Source organism: Schistocerca piceifrons, chromosome 2 (assembly GCF_021461385.2).
Source record: "Schistocerca piceifrons isolate TAMUIC-IGC-003096 chromosome 2, iqSchPice1.1, whole genome shotgun sequence".
Lineage (NCBI taxonomy): Eukaryota > Metazoa > Arthropoda > Insecta > Orthoptera > Acrididae > Schistocerca > Schistocerca piceifrons.
Genome location: NC_060139.1, coordinates 517,410,137 through 517,427,350, shown reverse-complemented (window position 1 = coordinate 517,427,350; position 17,214 = coordinate 517,410,137).

Here is a 17,214-nt window from a genome sequence, read left to right as displayed (position 1 = left end):
CAAACTCATGGGAATCGCTAGACCCTAAATGGAAAATGACTAAGCACACCATTTGTTGTTCCCACAATATGAAGAGACTTGACTGATCATTTTGCAAAATGGCATTATTGCATGATTCTGCCAATTAAGGGCACATCCAGCAAAAGTGGACTATCGCTCCCAATATCCCTTGAACTATTCATCCTGTGCTGCATTCTCAAGAACTACCTGTTCCACAACCTCCAGCATCTTACTCCAATGGTTCATCTGACAAAGAGCAAGTCCACAAACAAACTTGATGCAGGTATGCAAAATGCTGTTGTAGATCATCATCATCCACTGATCCTGAGTTGATAGCCAACATCTCATTATCTAATTGCCATATGATCACTCAACATGAATTCAATAAATCAATTAATCAATCTCTTTATTCATTTGTTAGCAGTATACATTGTATGGATGTAGTCAATTACAATATAGTTTCTTATCTTTAATTTGTTTCAAAACTTGGATAATAAATACAAATATTTTATATCAGTATATATAAATAATATTACTTTTCCATATTCAGATATTCTTCAATGCTATAAATACTATGTGTTAGTAAAAATTGTTTAAGATCTACCTTGAATTCATGAAATTCTTTAATTTTCTTTATTGTAGAAGGCAATACACTAAAAAGTATTTTGGGCTGGTTGTTTACACTTTTTTGGTAGAGTGCTTCTTTGTGGGTGTGTCTGTAAAAATCATCCCTCTTCCTTGTTTCATGGTTATGAACCTGATTATTTAATGTTGAAAATTCCTGGTGAATTTTCAGAAAGCATACACATTCATAGATGTATAAGCTAGGAAGAGTAATTATTTTAAATTCTTTAAATATTTCCCTGCATGACACTCTGCAGGGAGCCCCTTTCATTATTCTAATAGCCTTTTTTTGAAGTTTGAAAACTTGTTTTGCCATACCTGTATTTTCCAAGAAGATCACACCATATATAAGCAAACTGTTCATGTAATCATAATAGACACACAGCAATGATTCAGTGCACAGCAATGATTCAGTGTTGCAGCATTCCTGAAGCATTCTTAGCATGTAGCACGATCTTGTGAGGGACATGGAATTGTCAGAAAGCGGCACAGAGTAAACTTAACATACAACACAATCTCATGACTGGCCATTGCTCAGAGACATATCAAAAATATATGTGAAACCAGTGTTATTGAACAATGGAAATGCGTTGCCATCAATTCCAATCAGTTATGCAATGCACTGGAAGGAGACATATGTCAACATAACAGAACTTGGGAGCTATAAATTATAATGAATACAACTGCAAAATTGTGATGATTTCAAAGTTCTAGCCATACTTCTTGGCCTGCAGCTCGGCTACACAAAGTATTGCTGTTTCCTGTGGGTGTGGGATAGCCGAGATACGGCCTCACACAATGTAAAAAATGACTGGCCACTCTGTAAATCTTTGGAACTAGGAAAAAAGAACGCTCAACACGTTCTTTCGATATTCTGAGTAAATTTCCACTAATTATTGAAAGTAAAAGTAGGGAGCGAATATTTACTGGACCCCAAACTCGAGACATCCACAACGATTCTGAATTCGGTGCACTGTTACAAGATAAGAGGAAGAATGCGTGGATTTCTTTCAAAACGTGGCCGCAAATTTTTTGGGAAACTTTTGGGCTCAGAACTATAAAAACCCAATGGAGCACCTTATATCATTGTACCAAGCAACAGGCTGCCATATGTCTCTAAAAATTCACTTGTTACACTCCTATGTAGATTTCTTCCCAGAAAACTGCGGAGCAGTCATTGATAAACAAGGGGAACATTTCTGCCAATTGGTATCTACAATGTAAAAACGATATCAGGGCTACTGAAACAAGTCTGTACTTGTTGGTTATTGTTGCATGATCGCTAGAGATGTTGCAGACCCACTATATAGGCGAAAAGCAAAGAGGTGCAGTCCTGTTTATTCCCCATTGACGCTAGATAGCACTGGCCCTTTACAATCACCTTAAAGTCGAATCAATTCGGAATTTTTATTGTCATTTTCTTATGGGGCACCCTCGATTTAACAAGAAAATTCACTTTTCATTTCCAACGCACGAAAAAAGCTAAATTATATTGTCCAGTGTTATGGGTGAAGTTAAACAGATCTTTCTCTCAGACCACGCTCTGGAAAAGTCTGTGCCTATTCGGTTACGTACAGTGGCGGATTTAAATTTTGCACCATATTATATGCGCTACCCCCCCCCCCCCCCAAAAAAAAAACATGTTTTAAGTAATAAATATTATTCCATCACTTCACAATTGCCGTTTTGGGTGAGAACACTGTGAGCATTCCATACTCTGCTATTCGTTGTTCTGAAGGACGCATCAGCGGTCTAGTCGCGCTCAATCAAAATACAGGGTGATTCAAAAAGAATACCACAACTTTAGGAATTTAAAACTCTGCAACGACAAAAGGCAGAGCTAAGCACTATCTGTCGGCGAATTAAGGGAGCTATAAAGTTTCATTTAGTTGTACATTTGTTCGCTTGAGGCGCTGTTGACTAGGCGTCAGCGTCAGTTGATGCTAAGATGGCGACCGCTCAACAGAAAGCTTTTTGTCTTATTGAGTACGGCAGAAGTGAATCGACGACAGTTGTTCAGCGTGCATTTCGAACGAAGTATGGTGTTAAACCTCCTGATAGGTGGTGTATTAAACGTTGGTATAAACAGTTTACAGAGAATGGGTGTTTGTGCAAAGGGAAAAGTTCTGGACGGCCGAGAACGAGTGATGAAAATGTAGCACGCATCCAGCAAGCATTTGTTCGCAGCCCAGGAAAATCGACTCGCAGAGCTAGCAGAGAGCTGCAAATTCCACAATCAACTGTATGGAGAGTCCACATTGGCAATTATCTGTCCGTAACTACCTGAACGTCAACTACCCGAGGCGATGGATCGGCCGCCAGGCAGCCCGTGACAGAGCACTTCATCACTGGCCTCCAAGAAGCCCTGATCTTACCCCCTGCGATTTTTTCTTATGGGGGTATGTTAAGGATATGGTGTTTCGGCCACCTCTCCCAGCCACCATTGATGATTTGAAACGAGAAATAACAGCAGCTATCCAAACTGTTACGCCTGATATGCTACACAGAGTGTGGAACGAGTTGGAGTATCGGGTTGATATTGCTCGAATGTCTGGAGGGGGCCATATTGAACATCTCTGAACTTGTTTTTGAGTGAAAAAAAACCTTTTTAAATACTCTTTGTAATGATGTATAACAGAAGGTTATATTATGTTTCTTTCATTAAATACACATTTTTAAAGTTGTGGTATTCTTTTTGAATCACCCTGTATAATATGGGTCATGAAATGTATTTGGTGTACGGCAGCGGATAAAACAAACTTAAAACTGCATTGTGTTAACACATTCTTCTGTCGAAAGACAACAGAAACGAACACAAGGAAAATAACTTTTCTTTTATGGCCTAAAAATTCAGTGGAGCGAGTAGGAGACAACTGATTTTTGTTATACATTCACTTTGAATATGTTCTTTTACCCGAAGCCGTTGAAAATGAAAAAGTTGTGTTGCAATCTAAAAATTGAAGCGAACGTGTCATACATGAGAAATTAATACGTACTTTTACAGGGATGCGTTCAAAATTTAAAATTAAACTGTCGTTTTACGATCTAATAACTTGAATGTGTAGCAGATAAAACAACACGTTCGTTATTAATACGTGAATCTATAGGAAAGCGTACCCTCCAATAACATATATTACCACGATAACTATACATTTCAACAGACGCCAAGACTACGCATCGTTGTAATATACTACAATATCAGTATGACTCGACTGTACAGCGTCGAGCAGCCTGGGTCACTCGGGTATTGTTTAGTATTGATGGGCGCCTTCGGTCACATCTGCACGTTTAGTTCCGCGTTCTGCCATCGGCAGTCGTAAAATAAAAAGGTAATACGTAGTTTGCAAATCCAATGAATGTGCTCTAAGTTATAATAAAAATCACATTATAATCTTAAATTTTAAAAAACTAATCTGAATAAATAAACAAACTCACCAATCAGCAAAATTTTCGTCTGGCTTTGGTAGCAGAAAACTCTTGATTATATCTTCATAGTTCAGACGGTTATCAGTTAGGTGGTCGGCTTCGATGTGAAGAATGGACAAGGCGTTCAATCTCTCCTCAGACAACGAAGAAGTAGAGACGATTTCAGTCTTTTAAGAGCCGAAAACTAGCGTTCTGCTGAACAATTTGTAAGTGCCATACATAGAAATATTCTAATAGCAATGTCAACATTCGGAAACATGAACTGTAACCTCTCTTTTCGTAAAAATTTACTCATTTCGACTGGTATATCACTAATCGCAGAAAATTTCAAAAGTTCCGCGAAATGTACACATTCACTACGGAAGGAAGGCTCTAAATCTGTGTCATATGACGCTTGGAGTTTTGCTGTACGTTCAGCAATATCTTCAGGTGTACTGATCTTAAGGTTACTAAAAACTGTGAAGTAGTCCAACAGTGTTCTATAGCTTTCCTACCTCCTCACTAATTCGGCGCACAAGTTGTCGAGTAGTGGGAGATGTTTCGAATCTAAATTTTTCCCTTCCAGTCAGAAAAACTTCTTCAGAGTCCGCTTCTTCGTCGTCATGAAGTTTGTTTTTGTGATTTTTTATAGGTGCACTCATAGTCTATAGCAGTCACAATATCCATGGATATATTTTCGTAATAGTCGAACATGCCATGAATAGATGCAATAAATCCTACAAGTGATTCATAAAATTCATACACTTTTTTAGTATCAATATTCACACTTTGTAGTTTCAGATGTACACTATTAAATTTCTGGAGTCTGTCCTTCCAAACTGTCATCATGAATACTGTTTCTAGTCTGCTGAGTTGATCCAATAAAGCTGAAACCTCATTCTGCACAAGTGGTTTTTCGAACATGTTATTGGCAGTATGTGTGAAGGCATTGATAACGCCCTCCCAGTTTTCATATAGACTTACACACGCTTCCTCTCTTGCCTGCCAACGTCTTTTTGATAAACTTTCTACCATTTTGCTTCGTGGTTTCTGGAAGAAATAAGTTTATACCAGCGCTGTGCAGAAGCAGAGAAAAATTCTAAAGGTTTTGCACTACATTGAAAAATGAACATGCTTCCTGACAACAGCTTTGAGCACTTGTGCTGACTAAATTCAAAGAATGTGTTGCACAATGCACATAATACGCTTTCGGATTTCGTCCTTTAATGTTCGCCTGCAAACCAATGTAGGTTCTTGACATATTGCTTGCGTTGTCATATGACTGGCCTCTACAGTCAGTAATATCTATGGAATTTTTAGACAGGACTTTAGTACAGTCTCAGTTAAGTTTTCGGCCTTGTGTCCCGGGTTTGGTAAAAACAGAAGGAAACGTTCAACAGGTTCACTGTTCTCGTTTACATATCTTAACATGAAAGATAATTGATCAGTATGTGAAATGTCCGCAGTAGAAACTTATAGAGAAATATTTGGCCTCTTATATTTCACTTATGATAAGTCTTTTTATTCGTTCAGAAAGGAGCTCTATTGTTTCATCATAGGTTATTGAAGAAAGATAACTTGTATGTCCCTACCCTGGATTTCCATATGGTTCAACGTGCTCTGCGAGATAAGGATCAAACTCAGCTATAAGTTCAAGAGACACCATAAATTGACCATTATGTAATGAATGGAATCTTTCATCGTGTCCACGTAGGGTAAGTCCACGACTTGTTAGCTTCTTCACTACTGCAAACACTCTTTTCAACATACTGCGCTAGTACATTTTTTCTGTCTCAACATATGACTCGAAATCGTTCTGTAACGTTCCCTGGCAAACTCACGTTATTAAAAAAAAAAAAAGAGTTTATTTGTACCATATACGCCGCTCTGGGCAAGTTGTATATATCGTAATTATTGAACAAAAATATTACTGAATGTGGTGTAAAAGACATTTGTTATTCTCCTTATTTTTTTGTTGTAATATTTGTCTGTATTTAGGATAGGAATTTTTTTCTGTATTTATTATGTGATTGTAAAATGTGTCAGTATTTGCGATAGCAGAGATATGTTGCCAGAAGAGAATAATATCGGCAATTTGCAAAGAAATGTTAATAGTCAGCAATGCTATTTAAGCACAATGCATTATGTATTCTTTGGTCTTCTCTGTTCAGAAGTCATTGCGGTACGACATTGTGAAAGAGTTTTTTACGAATGGGTAGACTTCTTTTGTCTCTGTCTGGACTTAGCCGCCATTAGACGATGCGTTACGAATTAATGTGAGTTGTATTGTTGTTTGATCTAAATATATTAGAGTTTATCAAAAGTGTGAATTATTTATGTAAATTAGCTTGCCCACGTCATCTATAAAATTTCTTTAAGAATTTTTCAGCAGTTTTTAGCGGTGTTGCTGGGCTGTGCCGCGACCAACAATAGCAAACCCGTAAATCGGGAACAGATGCATAAAAATCAATGGTGAATTAAGAAATTGTTCTTCTTTTTCAGTGATTCTGTGGCTGATAAAATTTGAATTAATTATACGTTTGTGCATTCGTAGGCGGATAGCTAATGTTAGTTAACATTGAAATTTAAACAGTTTGGTTCTTTCAAAATATCTTAAATGTGTAATGAAGTAGGTTTGATCAGTGATAAATGTCGGCTTGGCAATAATTAAAACATTTTCTGCTAATAGAGGTAATCTTGTGTTCTATGGCTAGTGCCGGGATAAAATTCAGTAAAAATATTTAACAAAAAAAAACCCACTGCATCTGGAAAGTGTATGCCAAGGCCGAATGATTTAAAGGACCCAATTCTCAACCTAATATTCTTAACCAGTTCACATGAGTTCACGTAAATATTATTTTTTCTTTAGATGTAAGTAATAGTTCAGGAAGTAAAAATTTTTATTACCACACGAAAATAAGAGAGTGGTTCTACAACAAAGTTCGCACGAAAGAAAATTAACTTAAAAGCAAAAGATAAAATTTATTACTCTTCTTTAACGAAATTTCAAATCAATCCCATTCATTTCGATAAGACGATTTCGTTAAATTGGCGCCCAACGTGGGGCTCGAATATGCAGTGGCCACTAAATACCCGTGAGATAACTAGGGAATTAATATAGTCGAACTTTGTTGCAGAACATTTAATAATTTTTCTATGTATTGTATGTATTGCATAACCAATATTGTGTGGTAATACCTGTGTATGATTTTTTGCATGAGAACACTATGTACCCAGAGGCAAGCTGAAGAAGAGAGCTCAATATTTCGAAAAATTAATTACCTACCACAATATCAGGGGGCAGCTGCACCCAAGATAGATCACCAAAAGGTAAAGCTACAGTGTAGTTGTCCTGTGGGTAGTAAAGTAGCCTCAGTGCAGTGTTCTCGGATCATTAGTGGTGTGCTTGTTGTTAGTACTTTGTTTTAAAATAACAGGACATTTAGGTAGTTAGTCATTGTAGCAGATAGTAAGTGTGTATTAGTTAATGTCCATTTCTTGTGTGATTATGTCAGTGAAACCTGAGTGTTAGGATATTTAGTTCAGATTTTATTTCTTTTGTTTACTATGGTTAGATTGCGTAGTCAGAAAGATATCAACATGGATAATGAGCAACAGTCAGTAAGTAGTGATACCGAGTTGGAAAGTGGGACACAAAGTAATGTTAGTGACGTAGTTCAGGAAGTACAATGTGAGAATCTGGGGGCAGAAGGACAAGAAATGTTGCCATTGCCACCCAGTGATTCAGTTGATAGCGGAAATACTGTGCCATCCGCAAGCACTGGACACGGACCAGAGAGTGGTGAGGTGTCAGAAGTGCAATCATTAAGAGTTATGTTCGAGCGCATGCTCAATTTCCAAGCTGAATTTGTACGTGTGCAAGCAGAGCGTGATAGAGAACGTGATGCTAAACAAGCAGAACGCGATAGAGAACGTGATGCTAAACAAGCAGAACGCGATAGAGAACGTGATGCTGAACAAGCAGAGCGTGACCAGAGATTGGTAGCTGAATTTGCCAAACAAGCAGAGCGCGATAGAGAACGTGATGCTAAACAAGCAGAGCGTGACCGACGCCTGCATGAGAGGGACTTGCAGTTGATGCAAATTTTAGAAGTTATGCAAAGTGAGATTGTTAGTTTGAAACAAAAATATGAAACCATACCCAAAACGGTGCAAGAATTAAGCGAAAGAGTAGATAGTGTTCAAGTGGCTAACGCCAATATAGTAGAGGAAATCAGTGTCCTGACTAATAGGGTCGAACAACTAGAAAATGACACAACTCAAGTAATTGAGAACAAAGTGATCGAACAAGTGCACAAAGTAGAAAATGAAGTCATAAAAGAAATAGATCAGAAAGTGCACGCCGCAGTTGAGGCCAGAGATGTGGGCGCAAGTGCGGATGTGCAAGATCTAAAAAGGATAGTGCACAAAGACATTCCGCTGTGGCAGCGGAGTGTGGACCGTCGTCTTGCCGAGATGGAGCTTAGCTTGCGGCATGACGAGGCACGGGCGTATGTCACGCCAGCCAGGTCCAACAATGATAGGCATATAAATACTGCAGTAAAAAATTGCGACTGCGAGACAGAACAGGCAACCAATGTAAGCGAAACAAATAAATGTCATTCCAAAGTAGTGATTGAAGAAAGCTTGATTAGGAACCGACAGTTTCAGATCTTTACAACGGAGAAGAAATCTGTTCACCCTGTAGTGTTTATCAAGGGATTTAGAAACATTTTGCCTAGCGTTTGGAGTCATACCCAGAAAATACAGTTCGTTATGTCTTACATACAAGGAGATGCTGCATTATGGGCAACCGAAGCAGCTGACAGTTGTGATACATATGAGCAATTTGAAAAAGCATTCTTGGCCAAATATTGGTCAACATGTATCCAGGAGAGATTACGGAAGGAGGTATATAATCCAGAGCCGTATTCTCCACGACTAGGCAATTTGCGAAAATATTTCGAGAAGTACATTAATAAGACCCGTTACTGGGACGAACAGATTTCATCCCGGGATTTGATCAGGCTTTTGAAATCACACTTGCCGATACATGTAAAGGAAAAACTTATACACGTGCCTGAAAATGATATGGAACATTTCTTGTCTGTTCTGGACTCAATTGACCTGATTCAGGAGGACGTTAAGGCAGCCTCTGAACAGGCTAGAAGTAACGGAAATGGTTATAGAAATGGTAGAAATAACACGCCTCCACCAAGTAATGGAAACGGCGGAGGTAATAATAGGAGACAGGAGTATGCACAAAACGGAAATAGAGGTAGAGACCGGAACGGCAATAGTCCGCCGGTGAATAATGACCGGAAAAGGAGGTTCGATGACCGGTATGAGACAGGCCCACCAAGCAATAATAGATGGAAAAATGCCAGGGGGCCGAGCAACACTAATACTTATAATGATGCAAACCGAACTTGGCCGCAGAACCAGAGGCCCAGTCCGGACCGGCAAAACAGTGATAGATATGACAATAACCGACCGCCACCACAAAATGCGCCAATTGCGCAACCGTGGCGGCCGACGCAACACAACGTGCACATAGTGGAGGTCAGTGACACAGAGCAGCCACGCCCATCCACTAGCAATAATTCAACAAACTAGATGCAGCCGAGATACGCTCTCCATCGTCGGCTGAGGTTTGGAGTGAGAGCAGCCCGACACAGAACAAAACACCGAACAAAATCTGTATCCTTAGGTATAATGACGGGGTACAGATGGGAGATGAATTAATAACTGAACCATCCACGTGCATAAAGGAGCACAAAGACAAAGTACAAGCGATAATAGAGATCAAAATTAATAATATTGATGTGCAAGCGGTCGTAGATACAGGTGCTACTGTCAGTGTTATGAGTATGGACTTATTCAAAGTACTGGGGAAGGAAAGGCGTATGCTGACTTTTCCCGTGAATAATTGTAAAGTCACTGGAGCCATAAGTGCACAGCGACAAATAATTAAACTCCAAGTGCGGGTAGAGATGTATGTAGGGGATGAAGCCATAGCGTGCTCATTCCTGGTAGTAAAGGGTTTAAAGGTACCCTGCATTTTGGGGGTAGATTTTTTAAGAGAAAGGGACGCAATAATCGACCTTTCTCGGGGAAAATTAAGCTTGATGAATGCTGGTAGGAGAATAGAATTGTCCATGCTCAGATCTGAAGAGGTACCTGTACCTAATTGTAACGCTATTAACATAAGGTGTAGGAATCAGTGGATACTACATTTAGACAATCATTGTCTAGGTCAGAATCTCTATTATCCTGACGTACAAGATGATCAATTAAAAGCAAATGTGGACGCACTTGTGAACAAAGTATCACAGTCCGAAAATTTGAACTCTATGCAACAGCAGGATTTGGTACAGTTATTATCTAATTATGCAGATGTATTTTCAGAACGACCAGGAATTGTTAAGGGATATCAGTACAATATCGAGGTAAAGCCTCACAAAACTTACTGTCGAGCCTCATACTCCATTCCTTAGCCCAAGAAGAAAAAAGTTTTTTTTTACGAACATTTGGAGAGTTAAATAAATTGTTCAGGTTATACATTGCATATAAGCACACAAGATAAGAAAAGCAGGGTGCAACCTTACCAGGTGCGCTAAGAAAAGGAAAGAAAAATATAATCGACATGTGACGAATAACCAAAAAATTTAGTGTTGGGGACTTGGTACTCTTACGCAATCATCCTAAGTCCTCGGCATCCTTGAAACAGAATAGCAAGTGGCAATTGGTGTACAATGGACGTTTTAGAGTAGTAAGTGTGCCACATGAGTGTAGCTATCTCTTAGCAGATCCCCACTCAGGGAGAGTACGGGGACTGTATCCGTGTAAGGATGTAAAAGCATTCCTACAGTAAAAGACTAATAGTCCTATGTGGACACCATTCTTTTGTAAATAATGAACATTAATGATGTGTGATCTTTAGAGATAATGTACTAGTGTAGAAGTGTTTAGTTATAAGAATATGATTGACTTTCTCATGTGTATGGATATTTGTGTTATGTACTCTTTTAATTTGTGTTGTCAAGAACATGCTCTAAATGTTTGCACAGATAATCTGATTAGTGCAATTATTTGTAGTGTTAAGTTGTGACAGAGTTCAATCAAAAAGAACATTTTAGTAATGATTAGTTAGTGTACCACATAATTTTCTATGTGTCCAAATTTGAAATATTTCTTGGCACAATCTTTTCTATTATGTGTATGTGTAGCTGTCAGATTGACAGATTCGAACCCAGAATAATATCAATAATATGAGGCCCTGAGAACTTTATTATCTCACCAATGTTATTAGAGAAAATAATGCACCCAGTAGTGACCCGAGGGCACCATGGGAGGCAAACTTGTTGCAAATTTAAGTAGTGCAAAGTTACGCACAAAGAAGCTTCAATTGAAGCATGTGCAGATTCAAACAGTAAAAAAGAGTTAGCCAGATACAGTCCAAGTCAATTTTTGCCTACAGAGACTACACTGTAGTTACGTAGGACGTTGATAGTAAAGTGTGACATGAGTTCAAAGGAGTTATTGAACAATATGCCTGAATCCGGCTGGAATGCACAAATAAAATCTATTCGAACACGAATATAGATGACTTTTGGGCAAACTAATACCAAATTTTAATATTTTGTTACCATGTACGCAAATATCACACCTTGGTAAAGAGTTACGAATGTGCTATTATAAAAAATTGCACAGCGGACATTGTAAATAAAAATAAAGGAACTTAAACAAAAGTGCAGTATTGTGCGGCAGAGACAGACAGTGACTGTTAAACCTGCAGCAATACGTCACGGAATAGTTGTGTATAAGTGGTAAAAAACTGTATCATCGCCGTGTGTGCAAATGGACAAGGAACTAGCACGACACGAACAGTGAACCGATAACGGACGGTGGATCAAGCTAGTGTCAAACTTTAACTCTTTGTGTGTCAAGGGACGCTAGGAAAGCGCATTGACTACAGAGATACATTTTGTCCTAAGGTGAAAACTTGCGTGTGACTAATGGCAAGTCATGACATGGCGAAAAATATTGTGTGCCCATAAAACGTGTTATTGTGACAACGAAATATTGTGCAAACCAGACTAGTGAAGGCCTACTGAGTAATAACTGCCACTAACTGTGTGCGTTCTTTCCCACAGCAGGAAAATTGCCTATAAGGATAGTACACTGTTTCTGAACTTGTTGCATGTTTCCTGGAGCACTGCAAGAAAACGTCGCACGGGCGAGCGGATATCCAACGCGCATCCGGCTACATCAGCTATGCAGCGGCCGCAGCAGCCCGTAGCAGACCAGACAGACAGCCACGCCCCTCCGCGCCGTAGCTGTCAACGCCGGGGGCGGTGACCTACACGGAGTCAGCGCGCCGCGCCGAGCGCCGCTCAACAATCACTCCGCACCGCTCACCAAATACAGCATTATTGATTTTTTTTTATGTTCACATAAACTGAATGACATGTCAATGACTTCATTTCGATAAACATTGAACATTTACTACGTAGGACAAGTGACCTTGTAGTGTATCACACGAATAATAGTATCACACACAAAAAAAACTTCAGTCGAACTGTATGTGACTGTGATATTGTGTAATTGTGTAACCGTTTGTGACGAACTGAATTTAATTCAAATGAATAACTGCATTTAATTCAAATGACCATGAACCAACTGGGATGGCTGGGCTCCGGCACAGTTTTGCCCAGGTTTCCTGTTTGCCTACGCCCAAATGGGGGAGCCATGAACTTATATAACCCTGGGACTAAATAAAAGAGCCATTCCGTAAAATATACAAGTGTAAAGAACGTTACTGGCACCATTGTGTCAAAGTGTAAAAACTCTTTGCCAAATGCTGCCAGGGGGCAATGTAACGTTCCCTGGCAAACTCACGTTATTAAAAAAAAAAAAAAGAGTTTATTTGTACCATATACGCCGCTCTGGGGAAGTTGTATATATCGTAATTATTGAACAAAAATATTACTGAATGTGGTGTAAAAGACATTTGTTATTCTCCTTATTTTTTTGTTGTAATATTTGTCTGTATTTAGGATAGGAATTTTTTTCTGTATTTATTATGTGATTGTAAAATGTGTCAGTATTTGCGATAGCAGAGATATGTTGCCAGAAGAGAATAATATCGGCAATTTGCAAAGAAATGTTAATAGTCAGCAATGCTATTTAAGCACAATGCATTATGTATTCTTTGGTCTTCTCTGTTCAGAAGTCATTGCGGTACGACATTGTGAAAGAGTTTTTTACGAATGGGTAGACTTCTTTTGTCTCTGTCTGGACTTAGCCACCATTAGACGATGCGTTACGAATTAATGTGAGTTGTATTGTTGTTTGATCTAAATATATTAGAGTTTATCAAAAGTGTGAATTATTTATGTAAATTAGCTTGCCCACGTCATCTATAAAATTTCTTTAAGAATTTTTCAGCAGTTTTTAGCGGTGTTGCTGGGCTGTGCCGCGACCAACAATAGCAAACCCGTAAATCGGGAACAGATGCATAAAAATCAATGGTGAATTAAGAAATTGTTCTTCTTTTTCAGTGATCCTGTGGCTGATAAAATTTGAATTAATTATACGTTTGTGCATTCGTAGGCGGATAGCTAATGTTAGTTAACATTGAAATTTAAACAGTTTGGTTCTTTCAAAATATCTTAAATGTGTAATGAAGTAGGTTTGATCAGTGATAAATGTCGGCTTGGCAATAATTAAAACATTTTCTGCTAATAGAGGTAATCTTGTGTTCTATGGCTAGTGCCGGGATAAAATTCAGTAAAAATATTTAACAAAAAAAACCCACTGCATCTGGAAAGTGTATGCCAAGGCCGAATGATTTAAAGGACCCAATTCTCAACCTAATATTCTTAACCAGTTCACATGAGTTCACGTAAATATTATTTTTTCTTTAGATGTAAGTAATAGTTCAGGAAGTAAAAATTTTTATTACCACACGAAAATAAGAGAGTGGTTCTACAACAAAGTTCGCACGAAAGAAAATTAACTTAAAAGCAAAAGATAAAATTTATTACTCTTCTTTAACGAAATTTCAAATCAATCCCATTCATTTCGATAAGACGATTTCGTTAAAGTTCCAAGTGACTTTTTTGTCATTAAGAGTGATATCTGAGAATTTTTGTGCTCAAGTGAATTCTCTTGATGAAATACAATATTAGAAATATTTTTCCAATCTGCAATACCATTGGCAACAATCACGACCTTGCCTCTGAACAATTTATTTGCTGCACAAAAAACAGCACCGGTGCTACAGGAGTATAAGAAAATCACACAAAGTTGATTCACCATTTAAAAGCTTGTGGTAAAATACATTTTTGTTCTAATATCTGAGTTTATCGCCTATTGATCTTCTTGAATTAGAAAAATCACCGTTAAAATTTTGATTAATGCCATGTTACAAGAGAGTGTTGCTTGTTGATTCATTGACACACCATTCTGCAGGGTCATCACTAACGAGGTTATTTCTTTTTGCAATGTCTGTCACGACACTTAGTTTTTTTTAATGAAACTCGAAATCAGGAACAATTTGCTTTTCTTCATTTTTAGCTTTTGTTTCGTCTGTGTATTTACTTCTTTTACAACAGCTGCAGTGTCAGAAATATCATCCGTACTACTTGAACTTGATGTCGAACCAGCAGCATTTTTTGCGAAAAATTTATCTATTCCGTCAAGCGTTTTCAAGACACTGGATTCTCGTTCTTGTCTTTCCTTCGATAATTTCAGAAATGCCGCCCGACTTAATTTTGACGTTCGCTTTTTTTCACTGTTTTTCATGTTAAGGAACTTACAAAATTGTCAACCAACAGTCAAAACAAAAGAAAAAAAATTGTAAAAGGAAAGAAAGAAAGACTGTATCCAGTTCCAATCGTACTACGCCACACATGAGCACAAAGCTTTTTTCTTTAAACGCGGCACACGAGCACAAGGATTTTTCCTTTAAACACCGGGAAATGAACTGACCAACTCGGATTACTCGACGCAACTCTGCTAAGAAAGAACGACAATGCAGAGTAATTTAATTTCATAGTCTCCTGTTTCTTTGTTGTCAGCCTGCCTGCCGGATGGAATTCGTCTCGTAAAGAAAACGGGACAGACCCTTTTTTGGCTTCTGTTTCCCGCGTCGCTGGAATGTTGCCTAGGACGCCAATATGTTCTGAATATTCTTGACATCGTCTTTCTAATTTAAAAAGCAAGTAATTTTTGCAGTTTCTTGCAGTGAGGTGTGCTGGATCGATTTTTATCCCATTTATTCTTATAACATTTTAGCGCTTTCTGTGGGCAGAGAAGACAGACTACAAAGTTTAAGTAGTAGGCTTGCTGGCAGTTGATGTGGTGTGTTGTCGTTTGTGTGAACACTGCTGTTATGTCTGCACGGAAATGCACCTTTTGTTCCAACATAAAATAAAAATAACCTTTCCTCGAAGAAAAAAAAGCTTAGTTAAGAAGTTTAATATAAAATTTGCAATGCCTCGTACTATTCGATTGCACAGAGTGGGAACTTTGATATCGTGCAGTCTGCAGCACAATAAATAAGACAAACGAAATTTGGTTTCTTCTTCTTTTTTCGTCAAAAATGTAACTAAGTAAATAAGTAAATAAAATTTTTAAACTTGTGAAGTTTATTTTGCACATTGTTAGATGTTCTGCTTATGTTCTTTTTGTATGAACGTGTGTTTAAAAATATAAAACATTCCCAGTATCAACATGTTTTGTTAAACGGGTGTCATTAAATCAAAGCCCAGATATTGAAGACCACAGAGCTTTCATATTAATTAGAGTTATGGGGGACTGACTTGTTACGTCCCCGTAATTTCCACAAGAAATTTAAGTAGAGTCGGGTTTTACATACTGAGACCCAAATTTGTTACAGTATTTAAGAAACTGCTGATTAGTTTATCACAGCTTTTCAGGGGTCCCGGTATTTTCGCGGGAAAATATGATGGGGTTAAGTAGAAGCCGACAACATTCTCGGAATAATAACATTTCAAACATTGTATTGTAGATTGCCGTCCTGACAGCTTACTTCAAAATGTTTTGAACAACCATGAAAGTGATGCCAGACAGAAACCCAATGTTAAATTTCTGTTCAGTCACCAAGTAAACTATGTGTTTTTCCAAGTCGTATTGTCGAATTTCGTTCTTAAGGCTCATTTAAACTAGCAAGCTGTTTAACAATATTAAAAAAATTTGTCGTTTATAAGCGCAGTTGTTTTAAAATGTATAAGGTTAAAATGAGTACAGAGCAAGAAATGCCATCCCCCTTAAGGTGCCACCCCTAGGCCCGTGCCTAGTGGGCCTATATGTAAATCCGTCACTGGTTACGGACGGAAAGACCCGGCGTGGCTTAACAAAGAAATTCGGAAAATGCTGAGGTAGCAAAGGTTGTTGCCCTCTCGGTTCAAAGGAGAATGCGCAAATGGAGACAGGCAAAGGTTAGTAGAGATTCGAGCTTCTGTGAACAAATCTATGTGCGAAGCAAATAACAACGACCAACGCCATACCTTAGCAAAAGATCTGGCCAAGATCCCGAGCAAGTTGTGCTCATATGTAAAATTGCTAAGTGGTCCTAAGACCAGTTTGGTGTTGCAGTAGAAGATAATAGAAGGAAACTTAGAGTTTTAAATTTCACTTTTAAGGAATCGTTTACCCTGGAGAATCAAAAAAGCGTACCGTCATTTGACCTTCGCATAGAGTCCTGTATGGACCACATAATAATAAGCATCCCTGGCGCAGAGAAACAACTGAAAGATTTGAAAGCAAATAGGTCACCAGGTTTGGATGGAATTTCAGTTCTGTTTTGCAAATAGTACTCTACGCGATTTGCCACATACTAAGCTTGCATTTCTTGGCCAGCGCGAAGTCCCAAGTGGTTGTAAAAGAGCGCAGGTGACTCCTGTATATAAGAAAGGTAAAAGAACGGACCATCGAGATTACAGACCAATATCCGAAACTTCAGTTTGCTGCAGAATCCTTGAACATGTACTAGTTCGAATACGATAAACTTTCTTGATACGGAGAAGCTTATATCCACGGATCATCATTATTTTAGAAAGCATAGCTCATGCGAAACTCAGCTTGTCCATTTCTCACGTGGTATACTACAAACTATGGATGGAGGGCAACAGGCAGATTCCATATTTCTAGATTTCT